The sequence below is a fragment of the Lissotriton helveticus genome, chromosome 2_1, assembly GCF_964261635.1.
Source record: "Lissotriton helveticus chromosome 2_1, aLisHel1.1, whole genome shotgun sequence".
Taxonomy (NCBI): domain Eukaryota; kingdom Metazoa; phylum Chordata; class Amphibia; order Caudata; family Salamandridae; genus Lissotriton; species Lissotriton helveticus.
In genome coordinates, this window is record NC_136059.1 from 2,079,907,673 (window position 1) to 2,079,933,433 (window position 25,761).

Genomic DNA, 25,761 nt, shown 5'->3' on the forward strand with positions numbered 1-25,761 from the left:
TGCTCCATGTTACATAGCTCGACTGCTCCCACAATACAATCAATGTGGAACCTTCCGGCCATCGTGGGAAACCATAAATGCGGAAGCTGTAAGGCCTGTCAACTGTGCCTAGAGACTGGAACAGTAACACACAATGGTCTGTCCGTGCCCTTGAAAACTTTCACAAACTGCAACACCGAAGGGGTGATTTACGCAATCTTTTGCCCCTGTGGAATGATATATATAGGCCAGACTAAACAAAAGATAAAGAACCGTGTGCTACAACATTGCAGCAGAATAAGGTGCAAAACGGTGGGAGCCCCCCTTGTAGAGCATTTCCAGGAGCACTCACATACACCTGAATCAATCAAGTGGGTGGTTATTGAGAAAATCACACTGGGCCCACGGGGTGGTAATCTCAACTCTATCCTCAATGTGCGTGAATGCAAATGGATGCAATCTTTTGACTCTGTGCAAAGGGGCCTTAATGAACTGGAAACCACTTTCTCCCAGATGGCCCTTCTAGATCCGGATTGATCCAGCTACTGAATGCCTTAATGTAGGCTGTAATGATGCCTTTGTTTTGAATACCCATACAGCATCCCATTGTTATGTACACTGTATTACACCGCGTCAATCAATATTATAGAATGATGTGTTTATGTATTGGTCCTTTGCACTTGACCGAATGTACAATTTTAACAATGTTTACACGTAATGAATTGATGTCCTGGCTCTGGTTATGTATCACCACCTCCGAACCGTAATGATGACACCGAGCCGTGTCGCCCCCAGTGGCTTATGTGGATACTTTCCTGATAAATTAGGCCACGCACAAGTTTTGCTTTTGTCTCACTTGCCCTACATGGGACATTGCAGTAAGGGCATATGTATAAAACGGAATGCATTACGTCATTTGCCGGTACATATTAGATCAATAAGTAACCAACCGACTTGGCCTCTCCATTTTTGACTGCACATAAGTTCCTTGGCTCAGAAACAGCCCCCTAATAGCGAACAACAACTCTTTTTCCCTATCCCCTGGGCCACTCGTGGCTGATTGGCCAGAGCAGGGCGAGCCCTCCAGCAGCATTTAGCGCCGGCACCGCGCGGCGGCTCCCTTCACTGCTGACAGCCAGAGGAGAGGAAATAGACAGACAAGCGCTGCGGTTAACCAGGTGAGCCTTGGCCACATTCCCTCCTGGACCTTACCGCTCTAGGCTTACACGTCTATGAAGCGTGTTTGATTAACATCCCTGTAATGACGGAAAGCTTTTCCTGCCGCGGTTGCGTTTCCTTAATTGTTACACGCATTACCATCAAGCGCGCCCCAAATACACTGAGACCGGCGGAGTGAGCCAGTGCCCCCCTTGACACTGCCCTCACCGGGTCGGGCGTCCCGGGATATCCCGGACCGAATCCTTTGGGTGATTAGATAAATGCTGCTAATTATACACGTCCGCACTGCGCGTGTTATAAACCATTCCCCTCTCGTTTTGGGTACTGTAACAATGATCTATCCAAAGGAGTGTGACCCATTCACTCCATAAGCGGGAAACCGCGCCTGTTATTAAGCCTTTCTCTATGACGTTGGGTGCATTAATGTTGTTCCACGCGAAGTACTGAGACCCATTTTCCCCTCAGAGACATATGGCCTTTTTCTTTACTAACCGCGCTTATTATGAAACTATCCCCTGTGACTTTTTGGCGCGCCAAAACAGATTAACTCCTTTTACTGAGCGTGATGCCCTACTTCTCTTGCAGAGACATACGGCGTTCCACCACGGACCGGCTGGTCCAGTGGATAACAATCCCACGCATTTGAACGAAAAGCTCCCAGTAAGTTCTCCCCCTTTTACATTTGATTATAGTGTTATTCTGGTGTTTCATCCCAGGTGGGCCAGCCCACTGTACTTATACCGCTTTACTTAATTACAGACTTCTTGCACCAGAAAGGAACCTTGGAAGGTCCCCAGGCTGCAGGCCCAAACGGGCCTCATGCGAAGTAGGTAACGCTTCACCCAATTTCTAGTGCATTAATTACTTTATAGGAGTATGAGATACATTCATTATTTTCGCATTATTTATAGGCGCTCCTGTTATACCCCTACGTCCTGATGAAGACCCCATCCTGAGGTTCTGAATCACCCGTACCTGTCAGGGGTCGAAACGTCGACTATTGTTACTATTCACTGTTCCAAACATAGGACTAAATAATGTATAACTACGGAACCTATGTTTGAGATTGTTTTTGGAACCTTTAGATCTGTATATAGGCTGTAAAGGCTTTTCATTCCTCACTGTGATTTTAACTCAGTCACACCACCTTTACCCGGTCCCCACCTTCACCCCCACTTACCCATCCCTTCTAAATACCCTTTCTCTATGCACCTTGAGCGCATTGACACACTTTTGAATTCACTTAATATATAGAAATGTGCTGTCTCTAAGCTTATATTGTCAATGCATTAATTGCAATATTATCTACCATTGTGGATCAAATTTATGCAGTTCACAAATATAAAATGTGCTAAATAAATATGCACTGAACATATTGACCTGTTTTTCGTCTGTTGAGCCACATTGGTGCCTTTGATAGAATGAAAGTATTTCATTGAGAAAAATAAGTGCTATTTTGAGATTATTCCTATTGTTTATATCAGACTCCGACCATCTATACATGTACCTGTTTAATTGACCTAGGTCAAGGAGTTCTTAGGGTCTACCCCGTTGTAAAAGTTGTTACAAGCTGGGCAGATTCCCTCTTCTCGTCCCGCCCATTTGATTTTTTAATAGTATTACTTGATTCTTTTCTCATTTGTGAACTTGGTAACACTGTCAGTGCATTGGCTGTGCCTCTTTGGAACCAGTTTACCACCCTAATATAGTAATTGCAACAGAAAGGTGACTAGTTAACCTTTGCAAAGATCCTTCCATTGCGTGGCAATAGATGTTGCTTCTTTTTTAGTAACTTTTGAATCGTTCAAACAAGAAACAATTTTTTTGTTAAAATCTGCAGATTATGCGGTAGAGAGTGGATTCTGTGACCAATGCGGCATATCTATACTCATGTTAAAATCGCTGCTGCCACACAATTTCATAATTCCAGTGGCCCCGACTATAGCTGACCATACAATGATTGTTCCTCTGCTGGTACACAGTGAATTCATTAGAGTTTATATTGTTTCTGGTTAGAAAATAGCCATTCTGATGGGTAGCTCTTTTAATGGTCCTGTGTGAAGGCAAGAGTATTTACTATAGTTAATCCATGATTGACCCCCACCACAGCTCCCTCGCATCTTAGCTTCTTTCACATCTGGACACCTCCAATGCCAAAATTCAGTGTTCTTTAAACTGTTTGGTAGTCTAATCCAAATGGTAGATGTCCACTAGGCCTGAGAAAAATGTAAATTACCCTTGCATAGTTTGAGTAATTTGGGGAATTTCGTGTTGCACTTGTGATGTAAAATCCCTGAAAGTATGCCATGAAGTCACATCACCTAATTATGTGGCATTTGCTACAAACATTTATGTTGAACACTCAGGAGGAATGCGGACAAACAGAACGTGAGCAGGTATTGCTCATGCCAATTGTCTTATTTGAGCTATAATATGCTGCAGAATGTGTGCATGTGTCAAAAAATGACTTATTGGTTATTTTGTGCTAAAATATAGCACTAAAAGCCGGATTCACATTGTGCATTTCGTATAATTTTCATAAAAGTTTGTGTAAGTGCGTAAAAGCAAATCACATGAATTTCTCACACTCCTACTGTCCACATGCATGAACAGCAACATCTTTTCTAACACTTTTCCCACCTACCTAGGCATATACACAGCTATACTGCTGCTGTGACAAATTTTGGAAAGCTGCTGTCATATACACACAAGAGAGGGAGTTGGCCTAATGGCTAGGGCGCTCGACCTCGGACCTGGATGAACTGGGTTCGAGTCTCGGTAACGACGCCAAACGTCCTGTGATTCTGGGCAAATCACTTAATCTCCCCGTGCCTAACAAAAATTAATGTGTGTCCTCATGTAACGTAACTGGTGCTATGTAAAGCGCTCTGATACCCGATTCAGTTCGGGTCTAGTTCGTGCTATATAAAACTCAGCAAAAAAAAATCAAAACAGAAACACCTCCCAAATGGGCCAGATTGCACCGACTCACTTTTCCCCCATCCATAGACTTAACACTAAGGTTTAAGCACATTATCTCACACTACTTTTAGCTTTATCTTCACACATTCTTCAATCCTTAGCACTGCCACAGAGTTTCACAATACCCATTTATAAATGCATTTCGGCCCTTCACCAGCTACATATGCCATACTATAAATGCATTTTTTTCATATAAATTGCCAGTACAGGAGGAAATAATTTGATTACTGAATTCAATGTTTTGTGACAGAAGTCTAGGCTCTGGTCTTAACTTACTCGCTACATCAAATTGTGTGTGCGCGGGAAAGACATTTCAATCCAATATTCCTAATTTTCTTCAGGTTGTGGTATGTATGTAATCTCATGTATTTATTGTTTTCTAGAGTATAATTATGTGCCATATACAAAAATGGTATGTGTATTTGTAGAATGTACTCTCATCCATGATGGAATTCTAGTGAGGACCAGGTGTCTGTGCATCGAAACCAGTCGAGACAGATCTTCAGGTTCTTTTGGAATTCAAGAAGATAGAAGACTCTGTTTGATGTGAAATGGAAGATCATTTGATGCTTTAGGTGTTATGTAAGAGAATGCTGTGGTTCTGTGCATGCATAGAATGTGTGTGAATCGTACTGCAGAGTGTAGGTGACTAGGTGGTGGGTGAAAGGAGAGGTGGGTGACCTGGTAAGTGGAGCCTAAGTAGTGTAGTGGCTTGAACATGTGTTTGGGAAGTTTGAAATGCACACATTTGTGCATTGGGAGTCAGAGCTCCCTGGGATGTGATGTGATGTGATGTTATGTGGGTTATACGTGGTGGGTTGAGGATGAGTCTGGCTGCCACATTTTGGATGGTTTGTTGTCTTCTTGTGAGATGCTTGGTGATACAACCGGAATGAATGCTTGATCGTACGACCAGAGAGAATGTTTCAGTAGTCTAGTTTGCTGGTGGTGAGGGTGACATTCTTTTCTGGTGTTACTTAGGAGCCATAGAATATTCCTCAACATCTTTAGGGTGTGGAAGCAGGATGACTGTGCTTACTTGTACTGTCACTGCCAGTTTGGTGTCAGTGATGATTCCGAGGTTCTGGTGCTAGGTGTGGTTGTGGGTATGAGTGCAGCCATCCAACAGGTGGAGTCCCATGGTATGGTGAAGATCACTACATTTGTCTTGTTGGTGTTGAGTTTGAGAAAGTCAGCTTTCATCCACTTAGCGATTTCGTCATGCAAGTGATGAACTTGTTTCTTGTGTTGGGGTTCATGTCTGAGAGGGAGAGTATGAATTGTGTGACGTTGGTGTAGGAAAGCATGCTGAGGTATGTGCTGATGGTTGTGGTTAGAGGGGTCATGTACCTCGAGGCACCCTAGAGATGATTTTGTAAGCTTCTGAGTAGTGGGGTGCCAAGCTTATAGCTTTTGATCTATATAAAATCATAATTTTGAACATTGGTACTGCCAACTCCAAAAGTGTAATAGCTACTTGTCCCATACCTGTCAAAGTAGGGCTATAAATATTGAATTTTTTTTAATTTAATTAGAAAGTATGAATTGCAGGGAATATAATTAATTGACCTGCCAATAGGTCTGGCTTTTAATTTGTTTATTCAGATCTGCTTCTTCATAGTTATACCGGCCATTAGTAATCCTTAGTAAGTATTGGAATTTGCACTATCTCTCTATAATCATCAGCTCATGCTGAGATGTCCATCATGACTCAGTAATCAACAGTGCCTGTTTGGGTTTGCATATATGATAATTAATTCTTAGTATATTGTCAGATTTGCACCACTACCTAGAAATCTTCACTACATGCCCAGCTTTGAATCATTACTCACTAAACCATGTCTACGCGCATGCTTAGATATACACCACTATTTATTAATTCTAAATGTGTGTTCACGTTTGCCCCACCATAACTATCACTATCATTATATATGGACAATTTAATGTCACTGTCTTTGGGGCTATAAACATATATGTGTTTATGTTGTGTTTATCCTCCATGGACACTGCATTTGAAATAAAACTGGTTATTCATTGATCTTATTTCACAGCAAAGAATAACCATACTATGCTACTCAATTCTTTTGTTAAATACAAAATCACAAAAATCCATACTGTGTTATGTACCAAATTGAGACTGCAAATGTGTGCCAGTCTTAGGCTACAGATCTGTGCCCAGTGATCACCATGGGGACCCCATCCTTGGGGCGCAATATTTAAGTGTCCACAATAGCCTACACCCAGAACAATGTGGTTCCCTGCTCGCAGTCTCCCAGACTGGGAACTCCACTCGTCAGGGCTGGAGCAATCTAGACACACCTGATTCCTCACAATAGAGCCTCAAGGTGCACTTCTATATATTGTAAATCCGCTTCACTCTGAGCCACATTATCAGAGAAGCCGTCAACCTTTTTCTTAAAAAAATGAAATGCGATATTTTAGGTATTATTTTAAATACGAAGTGCCCTCGTTTTGTATTATAATTCCTTATTATAATCTGAAAGTCCTCTTGAAATAACTAACAATTTCATAAATGTCTATGAAGATTTTCGGCATTAAATATAGCACATGGAATAAACATGAATGCACATCAACATGAAACAAAACAATGTCATGACTCATAAAGAGTCATTTTTCACACTGAATTTGATGAATGAAAGTATTTAAGACAGATTTTGCTCCACCCTGTAGATAAAATCTTTCCTGCAGTCCTGCAGCTTGGATGTTACTATCACCTGCTTCAAGATGAAATATAAGGCAGGACTTAGGACTAAGTAGTTGTATACAAATAAATACACCTTGGTGCAAAACAAAGGAACCAAAGTAACCATTAGCACCTCAACAGGCTGTGTGCTGGAACCTCCTGAAGTCAGTTGATTTCCATACTAGGGAATAGCCCTGCTGTGAAGACAGCACACCTTTGAGAAAGAAGGAACATCGGGGGCTCCTGAACTCCTGAGACTCAGGTGTCCAACTGGGCTAACTCGGATTACAGCTTGGCGCTATCTTGCGTTAAAACAATAAAGCCAAGTGTGTGATTTTAAAGTGTATAGTAAAAATAAATGCATCAGTGTGTTTATAGTAAATGTTCTAATTCACAAAAATCCTCCTGCCTGTGTCTGCAGCTGTCTCAGGAACTTGTACTAGGTAATAGTGACAACCAACTCTCAGATCCCTTCACAAGATAAACGCTGAGCATTATTTTGGAGCACTTTCTTAAGTCCTCCGATTGAAGGCAATGCACACTACAAATAGAGCGATTCGGGGAATTGAAAAATGACAATCCTGGAGACTAAGGCATATATGGGCAAAAAGGGGAAACATTTATTTTAAATTACCCAATGAATTTTTGTACTGTTAAACAAGCTCTTTGTATCACATGCCCATCAACCTTGAGTTGAAAAGGGATGGGCACACAGACACTTCAAGAAAATACCTCTTAAGTGAGCCTCATTCTTTCTATGGGTTTAGCCAGCAGTTCAAACATATTCCCTCATTAAGGACTTATTTTATATTCCTCCATTCTAAAAACGTACAACACTGACTCTGTGTTAGCTCTAATTTCTATGTCTATTGCTACTCAGAATGATTAAAAACATTCATCATCCAGCTGCCTGAGTAGTGCTCTGTAGTGTGTAACTGCACCATCTAGCAGAGCATTGTAACCAGAAACATGGCTCTGCTGTCTGTCTGTAGACCACGTCTGGTTATTTTATCTGGTGTTAAGCCCTGCTGTATTAAGCCATGGCTTTAAGATATATCCTACAGGAGAGGACATTATTGCAATTTCAGAATGCAAGAACTGTATCTCAAAGGATACTTACTTACTCGGTACAGGCCATGAACCAGGAATCTCGAGCAATCTCTGTTGTGGGCTTTTTTTCAATCGGACTCCGGGTGTAACCCATCTCTTTGCAGTAAGCCTCAAGGCATCGATGGTAGGTGTTTCTTGGCCTTTCTTTTTAAGTCGAGCCTTCGCAGCGCATGCGCTGCAAAGGAAAACGACCTTTTCCTAGCGCTTAGGCTTTTCAGCCAAGCACGTGCACGCGTTGCCATTGCCTTCTATGGCATCGCATGCACGTCAGGAGATCCACTCGCGGGAGCGCGCGGCCCATGTGGTCGCAATTATCGCTCCCACGAGTGAATCTCTCCCCCCTGCTCCAGCGCAAGCGCTTTTTTCTTGTTTTACTAGGAGCTTGAGTGAAACAACAATGTGAACTAAAAAAAAGTTCTGTGTAATGTTTTCTGCTGACGTCGGGCGCAGTTCTTTAAATAACAGGATAAACGGGCGTGAGTTATTGGTGAAAACTCAAAATATTGTGATGAGCCTTGTGTTACAGTAAGCTGGCAGTCATCTCGCTCCAAGCCCGACAGATAAGAGTTAAACTGTTTACCGAAAACACGCATGTTCCGACACAATTTTTCGAAGTCTTGAAAACAAATCCTGCCGATGCAAACTGGCCGTGGCCACGGTTTGAACTAAATTCACATGACCACGTAGGGCAGTAACTTTTACAAGAATTAGCCCTGACGTTCGTTTTTAAAGTGGAATATGCACCGCATAGAGGTGCTCTTTCTTGATACATTTATGAGTGACGTTTAGTGTTGAAGATTCTGTCATTCGAGTACCGGCATCCAACTTTTAGCCAAAAACGTTGTGTGATTTGTGGCAAATCACCCTCCCCCCGTACCCGAAAACGAAACCATTATCATGTGCAATTGTGACTGGAGTATGTAGGATACAAAATTCGAACGGCGGAGTGTTTTTTCTAGTACTGTCTACATTACAGCCCCCCCCACACACACACATACTCTCACCTGTAACCATCACTACTGCAATCTGTCATCTGGACCCCTCCCTTCACAGGCAGCACTTTCACAACTTTTACAACGCTTTGTGTAACGCGCCACCTTGATCTCTGCATCCAGGTCGGCACTATATCGTGGACCTCTAGTATATTCTATTTCAGCACCTGCCTCTCTGTTTACAGTTTCTATTTCTTGCAACCACTTTACCTCTTGTATTTGCACCCGGAGAACACTCAGACTATGTGTTGAGCTAACTTGTTCGTGTTTAAAAACAAAATGCACATATCTCTGTTCCGACAGCCATGTGGGCATTACTATTTGTACATTTTGTCTCTTGAATCTCGGGAACTGTACTGTGCATATTTATCGTCTATATGTGTTGGTGTTTTCCCCATTTTATATTGTAATCATTTTGCGACTTCCGACTCGACTCTCGGCATGGTCCCGCTCGCCCTGCAGCTCTGATAACGCGATGGTGGGAGTGGGGGCAGTTGTATGGTGGCAGAACCGGACATCAGCTACAATACCTTTGCGCTCAGTAGATGCAGTTCAAACAGTGGGTTGTCGAGTCTTGGTCCCCTCCTGTGAATGCCGTCTCCACACTCCGGGGCAGCACAGATCAGGACATCAATGACGCCCTGTAAAAGCACCTTGAGATCTTTCTGTCTCACATATAATATGCCCTAGGATTGGTCCTTAATGTCGCCCCGTGACACCGGGATTCCCCAGCACGTGTGCATGCGCAGCCGAAATTTGGTGTGAACTAGGGCACAGGTGTTGAAGCTCACTTCTCTCCTTCTCTGCACTGTATGCAGTATACACTCTTGATTCATTGGGATCTCTTGTCCCTCAGGACTTGTGGGAACCATTCCGCGTACCTAGGACACAGGGTTCACTCTCCAAACAAATGAGATAGACCAGAGAAATAAGTAAATATGGAACCATGATCCCTCAGTGTGCACTGACCCCCACGTCTCCAAGCACTCCTTTTACTACTCCTCAGTGGCCCAGATGTAGGAAATCCCAGATTACCGATTCTTAAATACCGAATCATACCGATTCGGTATTTAAGAACTGGCAATCGGGATGTAGATAATTTTACCGATTTCATTACCGAATCGGTATGAATCGGTAATTACCGAATCGGTAATTGGGGGAAACATTGAAGGGTGGCAGGGTGTCACTTTGACACCCTGTTGCACCCCTCAATTGTGCATGGGTGCACATGTTGCAGACATACATGCCTTTAGGGCATGTATGTCTGCAACATGGCACTGTTTAAAAAGCAAACAACATGCTTTTTAAAGGGTTTTCATTATTTACGGTAAATAACGAATTCTTAAACCGCTACCTACATATCAAAATACAGATTCGGTAATTTTACCGAAACGGTATTTTACCGAAACGGTAAAAGTACCAATTCGGTAAAATTACCGAATCTGTATTTTAACATGCACCTACATCCCAAACTCCAAATACCGGTCGGTAACGGACGAAATTGGCCGTTACCGACCGGTATTTGCCTTCCTACATCTGGCCCTCAGTACGGTGGTTTAAAATGAGCCCAAAACAGGGCATCTAATGTGTTTCTGCTTCCTCCCGAGAAAAGCTTCTATGTCACAGAGGTAACAAGTGTTGCTTTGCCAAGAGACAGTCTGTGCAGATAGAGGAAGCACTTGTAAAATTATAAATACATAAAAGTTACCAGTTTGTATGCTGTAACATAAAAAGGAAAATCAATTAAAGTGTTGAGACAGCTACATACCCTGCAGTCTTTTCGCGCTATCACATTACAAATAGCAATTCCATCGCTAGAAATTTACAGTAATTCTTGGTGTCAGAGCAGAGTAAGTATATTCACCTGGCCGTTGCCTCCACAGAGAAAACACACTAGTTAACAAGCATTGGCATAGCCAATAGGTCTCGCTTTTGGGACCTTATAAGTGTCTAGCCATGCAACAGTTGATGTTGTTGCACCAAGGATATTGCGCTGCATAACTAAATACTTATAAGGTCCCAAAGGCGAGACCTATTGGCTATGTCCTTTTCTGCACATAAACAATCCTAAAATGCCATTTTGTCACTTTTATGTGTGCTGCTTCATGTAACACACATAAAAGTCACACAATGACAATTTTTTACAGATTGTTCATGTACAGGAAGGGGGACCTTCCTGTACATAACAATCCATGGCTGTTTGCTTTTTCCATGTGTACTGCACAAGGCAGCACACATGGAAAATGCAAAAACGAGGGAACATAATGCATTTCTCCTCATTTTGCCAAGTGAAGACCAGATTTTCCCTAGTATTAATTTTGGCGCTGCCTGCTATGTACATAGAGGGCAGCGTCAAAATCAATGGGTGTTGCGGTGAGACGCTCCCCAACATCCACTGCCCAACCCTTTCACACTAAAAATAGCATAAAAGGGGGTCTTATCTACCAGGCCGCGTTAAGCCACGGTAAGTGGCTTAATGCTGCCTGGTAAATAAGGCTAAGCCCCTAACGCCACCACAACGTCAGAAAAAGTGATATTGTGGTGGCAATAGGGGCTTGTACAGATGCCCCTCTGTCTTATCATTCTGAAAATCCACTAATAGTCAGTAATACTGTCCAAGCGTGAGAGGTATTTTATAACTGGTATTTGTTGCAGTACACTTGCAATGGTGATCCTACTGGGTTCTCAATGATCTAGCTCAGTTTGGGATAACATGGTATGAGCCGATAATTACTGGGGACTTTTGGATCTAAGTTGGGTTTTATTATCAAGGATGGGAGTGTTTATCGCAAAATAAAAGCCTATAAACAACCTAATTTGCAGAGTTAATGGAATAGGGTCATGGGGAAGTTCTGTAGGTCTTTTTTTAAACAGGTGATCATGTTCTGTTTGTGGCTAGATTTCAAATCAAAAGGTGGTAAGGGAGTGTAACACTTGTTATTTCTTATTATGATATGCAATGTAAAATCCTGTGCTTTAGAAGTGTGTGGTCAATGCAAACATTACTTGCCTTTGAAGTGAAATACAAAGACAGGATGAACTTCCAATGACTATCTAAAGAACACTATTCTCTTTGGCAACCGTGGTGGTAATACTATAGTCACACACTATCTCTGTGGGGACCTGGGCATGAGTATAATCACACACTATCTCTGTGGGGACCTGGGCATGAGTATAATCACACACTATCTCTGTGGGGACCTAAACATCTCTAATCACACACAACTCTGTGGGGACCTGGGCATGTCTATAATCACACACTATCTCTGTGGGGACCTGGGCATGTCTATAATCACACACTATCTCTATGGGGACCTGTGATCTTTATAATCACACACTATCTTTGCGGGGACCTGGGCATGTCTATAATCACACACTATCTCTATGGGGACCTGGGCATCCCTATAATCCCACACTATCTCTGTGGGGACCTGGGCATGTCTACAATCACACACTATATCTGTGGGGACCTGGGCATGTCTATAATCACACACTATCTCTGTGGGGACCTGGACATGTCTATCATCACACATATTCTATTTGGTGACCGTGGTAATACTATAGTCACACACCATCTCTGTGGGGACTTGAACATTCATTTAATTACACACAAGCTCTGTTTTGGCTTGAGCATCACCAGCTTTGCATTCTCTGTATGGGGCTTTTTGAATACTGAAAAGTAGTAAAGTTAGACTTTTGGTCTAAGTTTACATTGTTGAAACTGAAATGTACAAAAGTTAGAATTTTTGTCTAAGTGTACCATTGTGAATCGGGCCCTATTTTAATGAGGACTTAAACACAATCACCTTCATGCACTATCTCTGTGGGGACTTAAACATCGCTATAATAACACACTATCTTTGTGGGGACTTGAACAACACTGTAATACAACACTATCTTTGTGGGGACTTGAAAATCACTATAATAACACACCATCTCTGTGGGGACTTGAACATCTCTATGATAACACACTATCTCTGTGGGGACTTGAGCATTTCTATAATTACAGACAACCTCTGTGTGGACTTGAACATCATTAGATTCACACCCTTTATAATGGGATTCAAGCTTTGAATGTACACACTATTTCAGTATCTCTGTGGGAACTTAAACATCTATTTTGCTAAAAATGTCAGCAGCTCCTCAAGCTCTGGATTCCACTTGACCATATTCCTTTGTTCCATATGTTAATTTCTTTATGGTTAGTTCCCTTATCTCCTAAGATTTTAAGCACTAATAAATAGGTTAAATGCAGCTTTAAGTGTCTTTCGTTAAGCATGATATGGTATTTTCTGGCACATTAAGATAATCTGCCTTTAATGTATACACCTATTATATATGCAGCAATTCATATATGAATATATTATAATGTTGTTTGTGTATATTGTTGCTAAAATAAACATTTAGCCATGTGCCTTCGACTGTATTCAATCACAAATAGTGTTATGGACTAGGTCCCCACAAGGATGGTAGCACGTGTTCAAGTCCCCACAAGGATGGTGCTGTGCGCACAATTAAATAACAATATATTTGCAAATTTGAATCAGGATCCTGTATCATGAATTTTTTCTTAACATTTTTCTGTTAGTTGTGTGTTTTAAAAACATTGGGAAAGGTAAGTCCCCACAAGGCAGGTATTCACACATAGTCCCCACAAGGATGGTAGAGAGAGTGAGTGAGTGAGTGAGTGAGTGAGTGAGTGAGTGAGTGAGTGAGTGAGTGAGTGAGTGAGTGAGTGAGTGAGTGAGTGAGTGAGTGAGTGAGTGAGAGAGAGAGAGAGAGAGAGAGAGAGAGAGAGAGAGAGAGAGAGAGAGAGAGAGAGAGAGAGAGAGAGAGAGAGAGAGAGAGAGAGTGTGTGTGTGTGTGTGTGTGTGTGTGTGTGTGTGTGTGTGTGTGTGTGTGTGTGTGTGTGTGTGTGTGTGTGTGTGTGTGTGTGTGTGTGTGTGTGTGTGTGTGTGTGTGTGTGTGTGTGTGTGTGTGTGTGTGTGTGTGTGTGTGTGTGTGTGTGTGTGTGTGTGTGTGTGTGTGTGTGTGTGTGTGTGTGTGTGTGTGTGTGTGTGTGTGTGTGTGTGTGTGTGTGTGTGTGTGTGTGTGTGTGTGTGTGTGTGTGTGTGTGTGTGTGTGTGTGTGTGTGTGTGTGTGTGTGTGTGTGTGTGTGTGTGTGTGTGTGTGTGTGTGTGTGTGTGTACACACACACACACACACACACACACACACACACACAATAGGTCTCACATTTGGGAGAGATTAAGCTAATGGCAATGTAAATGACAATGCCATTTATTTATCTGTTTCCAAAACCAACACATAAATACAAAATTTGTAATTTACAATGCCAATAGCTCTAACTTTTCCAAAGGCGAAACCATTGCATTGTAAATGCTTGTTCTCTCTTGTTGTCCTCAAATAGGGAGTCACGATTATAGTATTTTGCTCTCTTGTAGGCCTATTTTACAATTCTATTAGGATAACTCCTAGTGGATAGTTTCTTTTTCAAGTTCTCTGCATGTTTCTCAAAGTCCCTTTTGTCAGAACAATTTCTGTGCAGCCGCAGAAATTGGCCAAAAGGAATATTATCCTTTTGGCATTTGGGGTGATCACTATTGTAATGTAGGATGGTGTTCCTGTCTGTGGGCTTCACGAAAAGATCAACCACCAAATGGTCTTCCTTTTTCAATATTTTAATATCTAAAAAGTCACAGTAATGTTGACTTATAGTGGAGGGGAATTTTACATTAGGATCCTCACAATTTAGCCATTCAATGAACTCTAATAATTCATTCTTTTCCCCATTCCAAATTAAAAAATATATCGTCTATAAAAGTTTTCATAGAAGGGGGCTGCCACGTTGTAGATCTGTTTTTTTCAAACATAGAGGCAAGCTAGGCTCAGAACACATGTAGCCCCCATGCTGGTACCCTTGATTTGGCAGTAAAGATCATCTCCAAATATAAAAATATTATTTGTCAAAATCAACTCTGTCAGTTCTATTACAAAGTAGGAATGTTCAGACCGGTCCCCATTCTCATCTTTTAAAATTTCCCTCACTATTTCTACTGTGGCTGTCTGCGGTATATTTGTATAGAGTGCTTCAATTTCTAGGAATACTAGCCATTGATTGCCCCCATCAAATTTCAGGCCTTCCACTTTCTGATCATATCCGTGGTGTCCTTTATATATGATTTCTGTCGCGACACCAGGGGTCTCAAAAATGTGTCTACATAGATACTTAGAGGTTCTGTTAGGGAGTTTAGACACGAGACAATGGGTCTCATCGGGGGTCCTGTATATTCTTGTGGACTTTTGGTAGTCCATACATCGCCGGTAAAACTGGGTGAGAGTTATATAAATATTCATACTCATCCGCACAAATAATGTCATCCTCCTTCGCTAAATCCAGGAGTCTTTTGATATTAATTTGAAGGTTCTTCCATTCCTCCCGAGATGACTTTCTATAGTGTTCTTTTACTTCTAGGAGGGACCGCATCCTTTTGTTATAATCTTCAGTATTTAACAAGATTATACTTCCCCCCCTTGTCTCCCGGTTTTATAGTCAGACTCTCACGTTTCCAAATTTTTTAGAGCTTCCCTACATTTTCTGGACAGATTGTTGTTATGTTTTGATTTCTACCTTAAGGAGATCCTCTATATCTTTTTCAACTGCTCTTTCAAAAAGTTCTAAAATTTTATTTACCATATTGCGGGCCGGAGTCCATATTGATGGTGGCTTCAGTCCTGAATTATTCACTTTCTCTACTGGGTCTTTATTTAAAAATTATTGTTTTAATCTAATCTTTGTGATTAGATTAAATGATTGGATTGGATTAATGATTGGCGCTTTATCTAGCGGGTTTAATCCCACATTTTTTGGCTCCTTGTTTTCATGTAATTTGGTCTGAATTGTGGAGCTGGTCGTTGATAATTCCCCCGTGAATTATTTCTAGTCACAGTAAGGGCAGTTGCATGCAAATTTGACTGTACCTTAGATGAGTCTCCCTGTCCTAGTCATTCGGCATGTCAACTGAATGCCCTGTGTGGTTATCCTCCAACCTCCGTCTCCTCTTGCTCTACTGCAGTATCCTGCAGCGGGTTCAATCAGCGTGTTTGTGTGAACCCTGTTGACATTTCCACGGAGGTGAATCTAGGCAGAGTCTTAGAGACCTGGCAGTCCGACATCAAATTGCATCCTAAGAATAACCATGCCTGTTGAGGTACATCCGAGACACTCGGTCTCATGCGTATATATGAGTCTTACTATATATAAAAATCACTAACAAGTTACAAACGTTCTGTCAGGCTTTATCTGGTAGAGATTCTGCAGATTCCTTCAGATTGGATCCAAAAGATTTTTCGCAAGCAGTACGCCTGTGTGCCAGTGTTGACGTCAGTCAGCTCTGCGTGGCATAGTCTGAATTGACGTCCGTGATAGGCCCCAACTCGGCAGGCTGGCGTCAGTTACTTTTCATGACAATTCCTGAATTCACGTAATCCATCTTACTCACCAAACTCACCCATTCACAACACTACTCTCCGGCAAATGAGTGAGTGCGTGGAGTACGATTGATTACGTGAATTCAGGTAGTTGCATGAAAGTGTGAATGTGTGAGAGGCCAGTGAAGTGGATGGGTGAGAGTTGTAAGCTCGGTGAGTATGATTGATTTATTGGAGATTGGAATGGGGGGGAATGGGATTAATTAGATGATGGATGGGTTTGGCACAGGAAGTTCTATGTTAAGAGGATGTTGTTAGGTAACAGTGGAGAATGTAGGATGATTCATATATGATGGCACAGTTCAGTTGTGGAAGGGGATAGATTGGTGTTGGAGGGATGAAGTTATTGATTTGGGAAGGGGTTTTGTGTTCGTACGGTTCAGGCGATTATCCACGCCACCACGAGGACACTGCTCCTTATCCTCCACGAGGGACGTTCCTATCAAACACATCATATGTTGTGTCCCCCATTAAGCGGGCACTCTCTTATTCTTTTATTCTTGCAACACCTCGTCCTTGCCGTCCCACTGAACCGGTAAGACAGCATGACCCTCACTTGGCCCACCTCACGTACCACTCCAGAGTGCACTTCCTTACTATCATTAACATGTTACCTTGTTGCTGCATGTTATGTATATTGTCTTGATGCTTTTATCATCGTTTAATTGATTGTATTTACATAGGCAGTCCCTCATTGTTCAAATGTTTTCAATCCCTCAATGTTTTCAATCCCTCAGAGTTATTGTACCAGCTTTGTTTTTTTTGGCATACTGGTCGCTAATAGTAACTTCTAAAGCTTCTAATTTCCTAGCTATGGTTTTAATCAGCATTCACTCCATGGAATTGGTTCCTAATGCTTTACAGTTCTTCTAACATTCCAACGTTGATCAAATGACTTTCCTCACCTTATGCCTATGCATGTAGCGTTTTCTCACCTTTATCTGATTGTGCTTTATGGAGGATATTCCTAACTCCCAATTTGTTAGTATTTTTCCTCCCTTCCTTTCCCAAGGCAATTGAGGCTACCTTTAGGCATAGTAATTATGTCCTGATGATGATCCACATATCGCTTAAGGCGGATCGAAACGCCGTCGACACTTTTGAAACACCTTATACAAGTTAATTCATATGTACTAAATGTGTTGTGGTTCACTCTTGTTGTACTTTGACATTTTCCTAATCCTAAGTGCAACTAACCCTAAGCTTTTGCCTAAAAGCCCCCTGTTTGTATGTATTTATGTGACTAATAGGCCACAGACTTGTGCTCCACCTTGTGTATTATTGTATAATACCTTGACAATTGATTTATAAGTAAATATCAGACTTCTGTCCGGCTGGATATGTCAAAACAAATATAGCTACGATTGAGTCTATATTTTATTGTTCTCTACTTTCTTCCTTCCTAAGGACCACTGTTGTCTAAAAGTAAGTGTACGGTTTCATAAGCAAAACATTTTTTGGTCATGAGATGAATACTTAAATGTCATATAAAGGATAATGTAGTAACAGCGTATTTTCTCTTAAATTGTTAATCTGCAGTTACCTCTGACGAAGGGCTGGTAAAAGCCCGAAAGGCATTGGGTGTTAATAAAGAAATGCTGTCTGGAACGAACCATGCGTTTTGAGCGTGTTCTTGAAGAGGTCCGGTTGGACACATCTAGAATATGAGAAGCAGATAAAATGCAAAAAAACATGCATGCGAATTAAAAAGAAGAGCACAAAGATTTTAGTATACAACGTGGTGAAAATATGGTTTTACATGGAGAAAAAAGAAAGGTGGAACTATAAGTTGGATGACGTATACATTTTCGCAGTGGGCTGGGAGTGGATCGTAATTGCGCTCCCCACAGCATCGTGTTATGACAGTGTGCCACAGGGCAAGACACATGCCCAGTAAACCACGCAATTTCCGGACGATTGTTGAAATATAAGGATTAAGAATGGGAAGTAACGGTGTGCATACCACCGCTTCTAATTATTTATTGTTAATTGTCCCTCTGTTGGTTTTGCACCCGGAACATTTGATAACTTTGGCAAAGATTTATTACCATCACCACATGTACAGCATGTTCTTTAGAACAACAGTTACATATTTTAGGCTGTTCCACTTTGGGAGCGGATACACAGACTACTTATGCTAGTTTAACATTTGCATTCATACATATAATTAATTACGTTCTTTTTTGTTCCGTTTTTAAGTTCATTTGGGCAATTATGACTATGGGACCTAGTGGGTTATGGGAGTTGAAGTATTTAAGGAGTTGAGGCGTGGCTTGAGTCCGGTGATTCAGTGTTTCACACGGAGGTGGGAGATTTGTTTGCGAGTAAGTGGCTTTAAATGGCGGTTTTGCGTGTGGAAGATCACATTTTATAGCGGTGGATGTTGAGAGGGAAGAGGAATACGGTTCTGGCAGGTATGTTTTTCACAGTTGAAGCGGTTGGAGGATGTCGTGTGAGTGTTAGAAGCTATGGTGTAATCAGTGGAGACTGGGAGTAACAGGAGCAGGCGAATTTGCGGGAGATTAGCGTTGTGGACGGGTGAGTTTGGTGGGGGGGTACGATTGATTACATGAATTCAGGAAGTTGCATGAAAGTGTGAATGCGTGAGAGGCTAGTGAGGTGGATGGGTGAGAGTTGTAAGCTCGGTGAGTATGATTGATTTATAGGCGATTGGAATGATGGAATGGGGAGAATGGGATTAATTAGATGATGGAGGGGTTTGGCACAGGAAGTTCTACTTTAAAAGGATGTTGTTAGGTAACAGTGGGGAACGTGGGATGATTCATATATTATGGCACATTTCAGTGGTGGAAGGGGACAGATTGGTGTTGGGGGGATGAAGTTATTGATGTGGGAAGGGGTTTTGTGTTTGTATGGCTTCATAAGCAAAACATTTTTTGGTGATAAATTGAATCTTTAAATGTCATATAAAGGATAATGTAGTAACAGCGTATTTTCTCTTAAATAGTTAATCTGCAGTGACCCCTGACGGAGGGCTGGTATTGGCCCGAAATACATTGGGTGTTAATAAAGAAATGCTGTCTGGAACAAACCTTGCATTTTGAGCGTGTTCTTGAAGAGGTCCGGATGGACACATCTAGAATATGAGAAGCAGATAAAATGCAAAAAACCATGCATACGGATTAAAAAGAGTACAAAGATTTTGGTATACAACGTGGAGGAAATATGGTTTTACATGGAGAAAATTTATAGGTGGAACTATAAGTTGGATGATGTATCCATTTTCGCAGTGTGACTGGGAATGGATCGCAATTGCGCTCCCCACAGCATCATAGCGCTTTGATTAGCCTATTGCGTTAGAGTAGAGTAATCAAAAGTCTGAACCTAGAGGGGGTTCTAGAAAGGGAGAGGCGAAAGATAAAAAGAAAGGAGCGTTAATAGAAAAAGCAAGAGAGTTGGAGAAACAGGAAGGGGAAGATAGTGGCAAAAAAGTAGTTGTGGGGAAAAGGTGTGAGGGAGGCAGCGGGGACAGATGGAGAGAAAGTAAATTAGAGCCTCAAAGAGCAAAATCAAAGCAGGATACACACAAAGAAAAGGTGATTGGAGATTTTAAGTGGAATTTATAGCTTATTTTTTGCCAATACAGATGGCCCAATGTGTTTTCAAAGCACTATTTTTCCTCTTACTTTCTTAAAAGAATCTTCGTGTAGGATCCAAAAATCACCTTGCATAGAGGTTCTTAAAGTCGTATTAGGGTCTACGCATTGCTACTTGATCAAAATTACTGCTTAAATAATTGCTTAACAATGGCACCTCCTTTTTATTTGTTACTACATGCTTTGATCCACACCTGTAGTAATGCCAAACAATCCCTCTGAAAGTAATATTTTCCATTTGTAGTACACCTGGCAGGCTTTGATGCTTTCTTTGTCACCCAGAAAAGTGCATGCTCATCCAAGCAATGGTCGGCAGGTAGAGGATGCCACCTTGAGGATTCTATGCAAGGAGTCTAGTACATGGGAAAGAAAGGGGAAGATCTATAATTCTGGAAGTGGAGTACTGTGTAGTATTCAAATAGGTTCTAATATAGAAGCAGCATCAGAAAGAGAGGTCATCACAGAGCAAGCAAAATTCTAGATGTAAACCGTGAAATCGCCACTTGGGGCAGGGGTCTCCAACCTTTTCTGTACTGAGATGCTACTTATGTTTAATGAAAACGCATTGACAGCTACTAAAATTAATGTTGGATAATTTCTATTCTTTTATCTGTATAATTCAAGGAAGCGAAAGCTTTCTAATTCAATATGCTTGGTTGCACACAGGTGAGCTGCTCAGAGGTAGCTGGAGAGCTACAGTAGCTCACACAAGCTACTGGTTGAAGATCCCCAATTTAGAGCCTTCGAGGGAGTGCTGCTGCCTGTCCCCCTATGGCTCCTCTAACTGGCAAGGGAACTAGCGTCCTCTGCCAGGCCACAGGTCCCAAATGGACCTATCTCAGGTCTGCACAGTCCTCTATCCTTTATTATGACTACCTGTGTTGCTGGTCGATGTCTCACAGTGTCACCTTTTATACAGCACCTTTTCCAAAACCTGCTTGTTACTATGAGTGGTGTATGCCAATGTCAAAGCCTGCTATAAGTCCATGCAGTCTTGACTGGTGCTTTCGATCAGATCTAAGTGAACTATCCATCTTTTGCCATCACCTCATGGTGATATTAATTGTGGGACATTTCCAATTTACACGGTAAAATGACGTGTAAATTCTATTCAGTTTCCCCATTATTGCAGCTCTAAAATGTTTAAAACACGCTTTTCAAACGAATAGAACAATTCCAAAAATGCACTCCTCAGTTCTGACTTTTTAACTCAAAATTCACAGTACTGTAGTGGTAGTGCTCCACTCCAGGCACTTATAAACATCTACTGAATGACACCTTGAAAAAGGGGAGTCCTAGTATGAACTCCTGATTGGCTACTCTCTAAAAGAGATTATATCAAAAATGTTGTTTCAAAGTTTATTTTCTTTAATATTGTTAACCCCTTTGCTGCTAGGCCTACCCCCCACCCCGCCAAGCCCCCCCCCCCTCTTCCCCAGTGCTAAGCCTGTTTTTGGCTATTTGGGTTAGTGCGCGCTTAGGCCCCTGTAATTCTTTGACCACAATAGGTATCCACGCCAAATGTGCGTCCTTTTCTTCCAACATCACAGGGATTCTAAAGGTACCCAGAGTTTGTGGATTCCCTTGGAGGGGACCCCAGAATTAGTCAAAATACCGCTAATATTTTTATTTTTTGGGGAAAAATGGGCTACAGATGAAAGCGTCTAGTTTTTCCCTGCAAATGGTATCAACAAAGGGGTTGTGGTTCTGAAATCACCATATTCCCAGCTTTCAGAGACAAGCAAACTTTTGTCAGTAAACCAAAAATGTTTACACATTTGTGGCATTTTTCTGGGACATAGCCTATTCTTGCTATTTTTGGTGCTTTCAACCCCTTTCCAGTTAAGAACAATAGTTACTTACCTGTAATCTGTGGTTCTCCAGTATTGGTGTCTTTCATAGATTCACATGCCTGAATCATTCCCCGTCGTCGGAGTAGGAGTCCCACGGTATAAAAAGCAGAAATATGCCATTTGTACATAGCAAATAACAGTTATAATAAACCAGGAAGTAAAGTAGCCTCAGCTACCAATGAAAAACTTCCACATTAGTGACCATCCAAGTCATTATGTTAGACCAAACTGCAGCCAATCAGGCCACAGCTCCCACCAAGGTATTCTCCCCAGAGACCCAGGCTGTCAGATTTTTGTAGCACTGGAGTGTACCAGAGTATATATATATATATATATAAATATCTTAACAGTCTGGGTGAGACTCTGAGGGGAGGTGGGTGGGTGCATGTGAATCTATGAAAGACACCAATACTGGAGAACCACAGATTACAGGTAAGTAACTATTGTTCTTCTCCAGTATTAGGGGTGTCTTTCATAGATTCACATGCCTGAATCCGAGTAGTTAGCAGTAATACAATATGTCGCTCTTAGACGCCCAAAGAACAGTTTCCATGCATGAAAATAAAGCAATGCAACAACATATGAAAGCGTCAAAAGAGCAAAAGGAGGTGGGAGAGATCACCAGAGGCTCACCTTATTGAAAAAGATTACGCAGGACTGCTCTCCCCACCGAGGCATCGGTATCACTTGCAGAATTCAGACAGTAATGCCTCGTGAATGTGTGTCTGCTGGACCATGTTGCGGCTCTGCAAATATGCAGGAGAGGCACACCAGCAAACAAAGCAGTTGAAGAGGAGACTGCTCTCGTAGAATGCGCTCTAGGTAAGGTCTGTAAGGGTTTACCTGCTTGTTGATGGCAGAGCCCTATCGTGGATGAGACCCACCTGGCGATAGTCTGTTTTGTCACAGCACAGCCTTGTCTTGGTCTGCCATGCGCTACAAATAGCTGATCCGTCTTTCTGATGGCAGCTGTTCTTGCAAGATAAAATTTAAGATATCTCTTAATGTCTAAAGTGTGTAAAGTCCGCTCAGCTGGTGACTGCGGATTGGGGAAGAATGTCTTCAGTATCACTGGTTCATTTAAATGAAAATCCGATGGTACCTTGGGCATGTACTTCGGGTTGGTGCGCAGTATCACAGAGTCATGTGTGAATTGCAAGAAGGGTGGCTTAGATGTGAACGCTTGCATGTCACTCACCCTTCTGGCTGATGTTAATGCCAGCAATAATGCAACCTTCCAAGTGATGAACTTGAGATCGACCTTATGGATAGGCTCAAAGGGATGGCGCATAAGCTGGGCCAGTACTATATTCAAATGCCATGATGGAGGTGGTCGACGTATTGGTGGAAACATACGAAATAAACCTTTAAAGAATTGCTGGATTATTCTTGAGGAGTATAAAGAATTCGTACCATCCTGACGGTATCGTGATATGGCCGCTAAAAACACTTTAAGTGTTGAGTGCGCCAGACCTGATTTAGCCAACTGCAAAAAGAAAGGTAAGATCTTTTCCGGTTCCGCATTCATGGGATGTAAATTCATAGTTTGGCACCAAACACAAAAACGCTTCCACTTGAGTTTGTAAGTTTTGTTTGTTGAAGGCGCTCTAGCATTGGCCAGAACTTCTTGACAGTCTTGTGGAATGTTCAAGTGTGCAAATTCATGGTGTTGAGGAGCCAAGCCGATAATTTCAGAGAATGAGGGTCCGGATGATACACCCTGCCTTCTTGAATTGTCAGAAGATTCGGAATTTGAGGCAGTTGGACTGGTTCGCGCTCTGACAGAAGGAGAAGCTGTGTGAACCAATATTGTCGTGGCCACCGTGGAGCAATCAGAATTATTCGACACGGTTGTCTCCTCATTTTCTTGATGACCTTGGGAATTAACGGAATTGGCGGGAAGGCGTAGGCAAATATCCGTTCCCAATTCATTGACAGAGCATCCCCGCAAGATTCTCTGTGGGGAATCCAGCTCGCAAAGTGGGTACATTTCTTGTTCTGATATGTTGCGAAAAGATCCAGATCGGGGTGACCCCATCTGTGGAAGATCCGATCCAGCGCTGGCTGATGCAGTTCCCATTCGTGAGTGCTGTTTTTGGATCTGCTCAGTGAATCTGCCAGGACATTGGCTACTCCTGGAACATGCACCGCTGACAAGTTGAGGTCGTGATCCAGAGCCCAAATCCAGATCTCTTGAGCCTGTTGAGACAATCGGGCTGATCTGGTGCCCCCCTGCTTGTTCAGGTAATGCATGCTCGTTGTGTTGTCTGTTCGAATTAACACTGTCGAGCCTTCTAGCACTGCCTGAAAGGATTTTAAGGCGAGGAAAATGGCCCTTAATTCCAACAGATTGATGTGCCATTTCTTTTGATGAGTGTCCCATTTGCCACTGATCGTCATCCCTTGAAGGTGAGCGCCCCAACCTTCTAGTGAGGCATCCGTGGTCACTATGAATCTGGGGACCTCTGCGAGGAAAGCACAACCCACTTGCAGGTGGCGTTTCTGACTCCACCACAGGATTGTATTCTTCATTCGAGGTGTTAAGGTGATGATGTCCTCGAAGGAGCCTGATACCTGCACCCATTGGTGACTGAGTTCCTCTTGTAAGGGTCTCATCCGCAGACGACAGTTTGGAGTGAGAGGGATGCATGATGAGATCATCCCTAGGAAAGATTTGAATCTCCGAACAGAAACGCACTCTTTTCTGAGGAGGGTAGTTGCCATTGTTCGGATCTTGTCCTGTCTTTCGCTTGAAATGAAGACCTGAGCGAGCTTGGAATCCAGCGTTGCTCCTAGGAAAGACTTCCTTTGTGATGGTATCAGATCCGATTTCTCGAAGTTCACTGAAAACCCCAGGCTTTGAAGCAGGCAAAGGCATTTCTGGACATGTTCGCTTGCTGTGTCGTAGGAATTGGCCTTGATAAGGCAATCGTCCAGATATGGGTATATCTGAATACCCTGCAATCGTAAGTGGGCAGCTACAGGTGCCAACATTTTTGTGAATACCCTCGGGGCTGAACGTAGTCCAAAGGGAAGCACCTTGAATTGGAAATCCCTGCCAGCCACTCTGAACCCTTAGGAACTTTCTGTGTCTGGGGAAAATAGGTACGTGGAAGTAGGCATCCTGAAGGTCGAGTGTTGCCAAGTGGTCCCCTTCTGCCAAAAACTGGAGGATCTCTTGGAGAGTTAACATTCTGAACGTTAATTTTTTGATGTATTGGTTGAGGGCACGCAAATCGAGGATTGGGCGCCATTCCCCTGATTTTTTGCGTATCAAGAAAAAACGAGAATAAAAGCCTGTTCCTCTCTGGTGTTGAGGTACTCTCTCGATTGCCCCCTTTCGAATCATTGCATTGATTTGGATGAATAGCTCCTTGAGATGTGCTGGGGGCGGCCCCTTTGGTGGTGAATTTGGAGGGGTTTTTACAAATTCCAATATGTGGCCCTTGGACACCACATCCAGCACCCATTTGTCTGTAGTAATCTTTGACCATTTTGAGCAATGTAGGGATATTCTTCCTCCAATTCGTTTTTGGCTGGGACACATTGGCGGCAGGAAGTGAATCTCACTTCTTGTTGGTGTTGTCTCTCCCCCAAAATGTGGTTTTTCCTCGGGGCTGTGAATAAGTATTTCGTCTTTGGCCATAAGGTTGTTGCTTATATGGCTGGTACCTCTGGGTGTATTGGGTGTTTGTATAGGAGCGCTGTTGGTAATATCCTCCTCTATTTGAGAAGCTTCCTCTTCCTCTTGCGCCACGAAAGGAAGATTTGCGATACTGCAGAGTACCCAAAGATCGTGCAGTTTCTGTATCCTTTTTGATGGCCTGCAAAGCCTCATCCACATGCGAGCCGAA